Below are 7011 nucleotides of genomic sequence, written 5' to 3'. Positions count from 1 at the left end.
AGTGGTCAAGTGCTCCTAAGATCAATCCCCCATACACAAAAATAATTAATAATAATAGTAATAATAATAATAATAATAATAATAGGCCAAGAAAACCCCTTTCATCATTGAGATACTACTCCCTGAATGTCCCAAAGTAAAGAATTAGTTTCAAATAAAATACATGACATAACATAGATGATACATATTGTCAGAAACAACTCCTATGATAATACACTTAACATAAACCCTTCTTCATAGCACTTATTCTAGAATTTGTAATTTCTTTGTGTATTGCTTCTCTTTCCCACTAACTGTAAGCCCCATGAGGACTGGGCCTCAGTTGCATGCACCAGGCTGGCACTGCATGAGGAGGCCTGCCTGACCCAAAATGGATGTTCACAAAGTATCTTCTGGATGAATGAATGAGAGAACACTCTGACCAATATGGCAACTAAACACAGCATAACTGTTCCAGAGGTGGGGAGTGGGCTCAGACCTTCACTTACAGAATGAAGGAAGCACAGTCTAGGTGAGGAAGGTTCATTTCAAAGTGAATTTCAGAGCCAGTGCCAGAACCCACTCTCCCATGATCTTCATTATTATTCTGCAGTTTTATCAGCCCCAGAGAGGAGACTTCAAGTCACTGCTGTTATGTACAACAGAGCTCATCCGAATCATATGCTGCTGGTGAAGACAGAGGTTTACACTGGTCAATAGATAGATGAGGAGATCTTCCAAAATATTGTTTCACAATGTCCTTTGCTGAAGTGCTGAGACCACCATGAGCTCTTTGGAATTCTGGTTTAAGTATTTCTAGAAGTTATGGTGAGCATATACAATATGGCTTTTCACAGGACTATTAGGAAAATAAAATGATGAAACTTATCTTCTATAAGGAAATGAAGTCCTTCAGAAAAGGATATTCTTCAGTCTCTAGGTTTAGTTTTTATGAAAACCTGTATAGACCTGTAGACCTCAGAGAACTTCAATGTTTACCAAAAAAAAATCTTAAAATAGCTTCCTGAGTAGCACAACTTTATGGAACTGCAGACTCTGATAAAACGTTTGGGCTACAAATAGGATTCCTATCCATAGTACATTTTAGAGTATTCTGAATAGTAATGTTCTCTTCCAAGGGTATGATTTACAGTCCTCCCTAAATCTGGTCTCCAGAGCTGACTTAGGCTAATTTCTAGATCCTACTGCATCTACTTAGATCTTGGTCCTCATATATTTTGAATGCTAAATGCAAAACATGTACACTATTGGTGGCTATATTTTAGGTGGGGAAAGCAATTCTTCCCCATTGTGGCAATACAGCATCCTCTCAGTTATAAATATCTTCACTTCAATGAGAAAAGATGATGAAATTCTTTTTGAAGACTCTCAAAGGGCTTGCAGATTTTTAAAAATATTACCACCACTTTGTTTGGAAGAAATACAGTTTGGTCGTAAAACCATCATTTGTGATTGGATTTATGAACATGACACACATTTGCATGCTGTGCATGAAAACCCTGCACCAAAGAGTGGTTTCAAACAAGGAAACTGTTCCCAGTCAGAATTTTCTCATCTGTGTTATCATCCACAAATTCTAAGTTCCCCCAACCTGTTGAAAATAAATGCAATTCAAAGGCAGCTTCCTTTCCATGAAACAGTCTATTTAAACTTCAAAATTTTCGTCGTACTTTCTCTGAAAATTTTTTCAAGTAGTAAAGGAAATCACTCTCTCTAATATGTGTGTGTGTGTGTGTATTCCAAATTGCTTTTTCTTTTAAAGTTAGATTGGGGGGAAAGCATCTTTTTTTTAGTTATTCTGTCTGTGGCACGCTTAATACTTAAGGTCTATCTGTAAACATTTTAATATCATTGCGCATAATACTTAGGTGTATATTAATTTTTAAAAAATAGGTACTAAATCTAATTCATTTATTCAAAAATCCTAATTAGGATTTTAACAGTGCTAGGCCTGGATTGTTTTTAAAAGGCAGGGGAAAATCAGAAGCTGCTGCAAGAATGCTTATTATTCCTATATTACAATATAGAAGCAAATAAAGGTAAAAGAGAGGTACACGTGATATTTTATGGTTTAAAAAAAATTGTAAAGGGGCAATTAGCTTGGACTTAGGGGATCTGGCATATCTTCCTAAGAAGTTGTCATTTGTGTGTGGGTTGAACGATTGGTAGGATTTAATAACTGGAAAGTGAGTCTGAGGGAAGTGCCAGGCCTCTGAATCAGAGCTGGAAGACTTCTCTGAAATTCAGCAGTGGGCTCAGATCAAAATGTCATGAAAGCAAATGCTTCAGATTGATATTGGAGATGTGAAACAAAGCCCAGGGCTTAATGTACACTTTTCAATAACTACAGAAAAGCAACCCTTAGAGAATTTGGTGACTGACTAAATTATTGGCAGTGAAATAGTCTCTGTAGATGAGATCTTTATTTTAGGTATTCAGTGTTCCCATCCAGAGGCAGTATATGTTAAGCTTCTATATTTTGACCGTTTTTTGCTGCACTTTCTAAGAAAAATAAGAATTTCTTTATAAAATACAATGCAAAGTGCAATGCATTTGGCAGAATCATTCCAAGCACATGCAAAGCAGCATCTCACACCAGCATCGGCTTCGGTCCCAGGGTTTTATCCTGTCAATAAGAAAGTTCTTGATGTGCTATTGAATACGCAGTTATCTTGACAGCCATCTTCATGTAATATTCAAGATAGCTTTTACACAGTCTCAGTTATAATATTAGCCTCAGATCTAGTGCTTGCTCTTTATTTAAGGGATGATGAACTTGATTTGATGCTTTCTCTGCTGTAAGCCAAATCAAACTCAGAATTCTCCTGAGCAGATTTCACTGTCTTTAACTGACCGTAAACTTCAGAGGCTCCTAGCCAAAACCCCATTCTTCTCAATTACTGTTCTATGACACTAGTTGTACCCACATTTAACTCAAGACCTATTTTCATCAGCTTTCCACCATGTATTCGGCTTGACCTTTGAAAAACTGCAGCCACTGCACCGCCATCATCCCAGATAAGAAAGAACTGTCTTAAAAGCCCTGTCTTGGTCTTGGTCTGAGAGAGAGGAGAAAGAGAGAGAGAGAAGTTTTTCTATGAAATTAACTGTCTCAAAGCTCTTTTATTATTGCCAGTCTACCCAGGATTGTTGGAATGTAGTTTGCCAGGTTGAAATTCATGTTTGGGAAGGAAAGAAGGGAGAAAGGGAGAGAGAGAGAAAAAAAAGACGAAAGAGAGGGAGGAAAGAACTTGAACAAACACAAGCCCCCAAATTTGGTCTAGGGATTCCTATTTCTCTGGTTTTATGTTGTTCATTGTACAAATTCCAGATTTAAGAATCAAATGGTACCTTTTACTTACAAATCATTGCAGATTCTGGGTTCTAGGTGCAACCTTATAAATGAGAGGGGCGTTATTACTCCTGGGAAAACTGGTTAGATATACTGAAGACATCTGGGAACTCTAGCCATGGTCCTGGTGGGTACGGAAGGCTTACTGCACAATGAGAGGAACATTCAACATACTATTTACAAAGCTGTAGATGGCATGTAGGGAAGACACAGGGAGAGTGTAGCAACTACAGACCTTAGACTAGGGTAGGCAGCCATCCCTCTGCCACTCCGCAACAGGGAGCCAGCCTCCCTTCTCACCCTCTTCCTGACATCCAGCTGGGGCACCACATGGGTGAAAACCAGTGTGCAAAGGAACCATTGAGTGAGGAAGCCCATTGCTCTATCCCTAAGAAGTTCCCCTCACAAGCAGAGAGAACAAGGGTACAGCATGTATCACAGCAGATTATGCAAGCATTGCATACAGAAAATTAATGAAGTAAGAAGACTAACATGGAAAAAAACCCAAACTTCTTATTTCATCTATAATAACTTCATGGCCATAGTCTTAAGACACATAAAATTTTGAAGAATTCAAATAGAACTACTCTTAAAATTATACATACCCACATAGATACTGCAAAATTGAATGATCTAGTTATTAGCAACTCAGAAAGTTTGGTGAAAAGTCAACAGACCATCAAACTTTGCAGGCTCTGTGTACAAAAGGTGTTATACATGAGGATCATGTGGGGGGCTAACGAGAGGTGAAATATTTTGAACATGGAGACATAGGAAGAGGTGATGGTAATAGAGAAAGGAGTGCCATGTCTTTTTCCTCTTACGGGCTTTGTGGGTTTATTTTGACCTGTTGTGCAGTTACTAGCTTAAGCACATTTCACTCAAATATGAAGAGAATATAGCACCTTTACGGAGCTGTTCCTTAATGTACAATGGTATGGCACTCTGGTAAACCTACAGAAGCTTGCAAATAGGGGAAGGTGAAAGTGCAACTAATACACATAACCTACCAAACATCATACAGTACACTGTAGAGTGCTGTCTATTTCCCCTTATGATGCTGCCCAGCATCATGAGAGAATGTCATACCACATTTCACTGGCCCTGGAAAGATCAAGTGTCAAAATTCATAGTACAGTTTCTTCTGAATGCACATCAATTTTACTTCCTCATTAAGTTAAAAATCATAAATTGAACCATTGTGAGTGGGGGATTGTCTGTTTTCTCTATCTCCTCTCATTCTATAAGTTCTCAAAATGTTGGGTAGTTAAAAAACAAACAAAAATTACATTTAGTAGTTCAATCCATTATTTCCTGTTCATTTACCCACTTGCATTTCTCTTGTAGGCAACCTAGACTTGTTTTACATAAATATCCAACCTGCCTAATTTCTTCTACACACACTTCTTTTCTCCCAGAGGGCAACTGGGCACATGGAGAAGTGGAATCTAAGAGGCCTCCTGCCAGAGGAGGCAGGGGAATCCACACACAGGTCTGTCACTGTCCTCCAGCAGTAAATCTTGACTGCCTGGGAATTGCTGGCCAAGCCCCAGCTTACCAGCTCCTGAAGATGCCAAGAAGCCCAGGGATGTGACAGGGACATCACCTGGCATTTGGTCTCATGAGGTCTGTCCCACAGCCATCGGCCACAGATCCACTTCATCCCCACTGTACCTACCCCTGCCTCTCCCAGATCACTCTTGCTATGTTCTTCCCACAGATGCCCAGACTGGCAAGGGCAGCTTTCCTTCCCGGTGTATCCTGAGATCTCCCTGTACAGTCAGTGCCTGAGCTTCAAGCAGGAAGTTCTCAAAGTGAAGTCTGAGCCCCTTCCAGACTTGCAAGACCAAGACATTCTCATAATGCTAACACAGAGTTTGCCTTTCTCACTCTTGATCTGTTGCAAGCACACAGTCAAATTTTCCAGAAGCCACACGTGTGATGACTCAAAACACTGAATGTAGGAAAAAAAAAAATAAGAATCTAGTTTTCTTCTATTAAACCAGGCATTTGCAAAAATATTAAGTAAAGCTATTCTTCTAAATTTGGGAGGAAAGTGTTTCAGAAAACATTGGGATTTTTAAAAAGAAAATAGGTTGTTTATGTTAACATGTAATGGGTTCATTTGTTAAAAATTTTAATTGATGCATAATAATTGTACATATTTATGGAGTACAGTGTTATATTTTAATACATGAATATAATTTGTAATGATTAGACCAGGGTAACTGACATATCCATCACTTCAAACATTTATCATTTCTTTGTGTGGGGAACATTCAAAATCTTCTCTACTAGATATTTTGAAATATACAGTTAATTCTTGTCAACCATAGTTAGCCTACTGTGCTACAAAACATTAGAAGTTATCCCTCCATAACAAGGGAGGGTAGGGAGGCGAAGTATAGAAGTCCATTGGATTAGACAAAGGGGAATGAAGGGAAGAGGAGGATGGGAATGGGAAAGATAGTAGAATGACTTGGACATAACTTTCCTATGTTTATGTATGAATATATGACCAGTGAAACTCTGCATCATGTACAACCACAAGAATGGGACCCTAATTGGATTGGATTGATATATATATATATATATATATATATATATATATATTATATATAAAATATGTCAAAATACACCCTACTGTCATGTATACCTAAAGACAACAAATAAAGAAGAAGTTATCCCTCCAACAATCCACCTGTACCACTATGCCCATTAGCTATATACTCTTCATTGCCCTCCAGTAAACCTGCCCTTCCCAACTCTGGTAACCATTATTCTACCCCTTCCCAAAATGAGATTGATCAACTATATTGATATTTTAAGATGAATTTATATGTAAATATTTTTGAAACTTCTCAGTTTTATGTTCTATTAAAAAATATATATATATCAGGGCTGGGTATGTAGCTCAGTGGTAGAGCACTTGCCTAACATGCACGAGGCCCTGAGTTCAATCCCCAGCACCAACATAACCAAAAGCTCTTTGGAATCCCAACAAAGTTTTAAGTGTGAAAAAGCATCCTGAGGTTAAAACAAAACAAAACAAACAAACAGAAAACCAATGTGAATCTGCTGCTCTTGTCTCCAGGTCCACTTCTTGGCATATCATAGTAATGTATTTAGAACCCCTCTCCCCACCACACCTCACCCCACCCCACACACACAGGGCCATAGGCTGACACCAGGGGCTCTCAGAAGACATGTAAAAACCTGGGAGCTGACAACCTGGGTCAGTCAGGCAGGGTCTGGGCACTATTAAAACTCAACTTTTAATTTTGATGAACTGATACTTTACCAGTGGGCTAGTGAACCCTGAGACATGAATATGAATTACACACCTATGATCCAGCCCTGGTGCATCGTAAGTTATTATAGAAGTATAATACAGTCCATATATTGTTTCTGAGCAGTCAAAACAAGTTTTAAATTATTTATTCTTAGGAATATAGAATGACTTTTTTTTTCCAATACTGTTAAAGTAAAATTTATAATACTTAGAATTGATATTTTTGAATGCTGGATGCTGTTCCAAATGTTTCACTTAGGAAAGACTCCTCAGCTAGTTGTCTGATAAACCTTGAAATACAGATATTATTATTATATGTAGATGTTATTCTTATCATCATCGTCATCCTCATTTAGAGTTGAGAAAA

The 7011-nt window shown here is 38.2% G+C and overlaps 1 non-coding gene across 1 annotated transcript; it reads left to right on the top strand.

Moving 5' to 3' along the window:
• Nucleotides 1-6252: 6252 nt before the first annotated feature.
• On the top strand, nt 6253-6327 carry Trnav-aac (transfer RNA valine (anticodon AAC)). Its single transcript has one exon. It is a non-coding gene; the product is annotated as a tRNA-Val (tRNA).
• The last annotated feature ends 684 nt before the right edge of the window (nt 6328-7011 follow it).

The sequence above is a fragment of the Marmota monax genome, unplaced genomic scaffold (genome assembly GCF_021218885.2).
Source record: "Marmota monax isolate L192 unplaced genomic scaffold, Marmota_monax_Labrador192_F-V1.1 WCK01_AAM20220418_F8-fsc00137, whole genome shotgun sequence".
Taxonomy (NCBI): Eukaryota; Metazoa; Chordata; class Mammalia; order Rodentia; family Sciuridae; genus Marmota; species Marmota monax.
The sequence above is the reverse complement of the archived record's forward strand: the minus strand, read 5'-3'. Positions and strand labels throughout refer to the sequence as shown.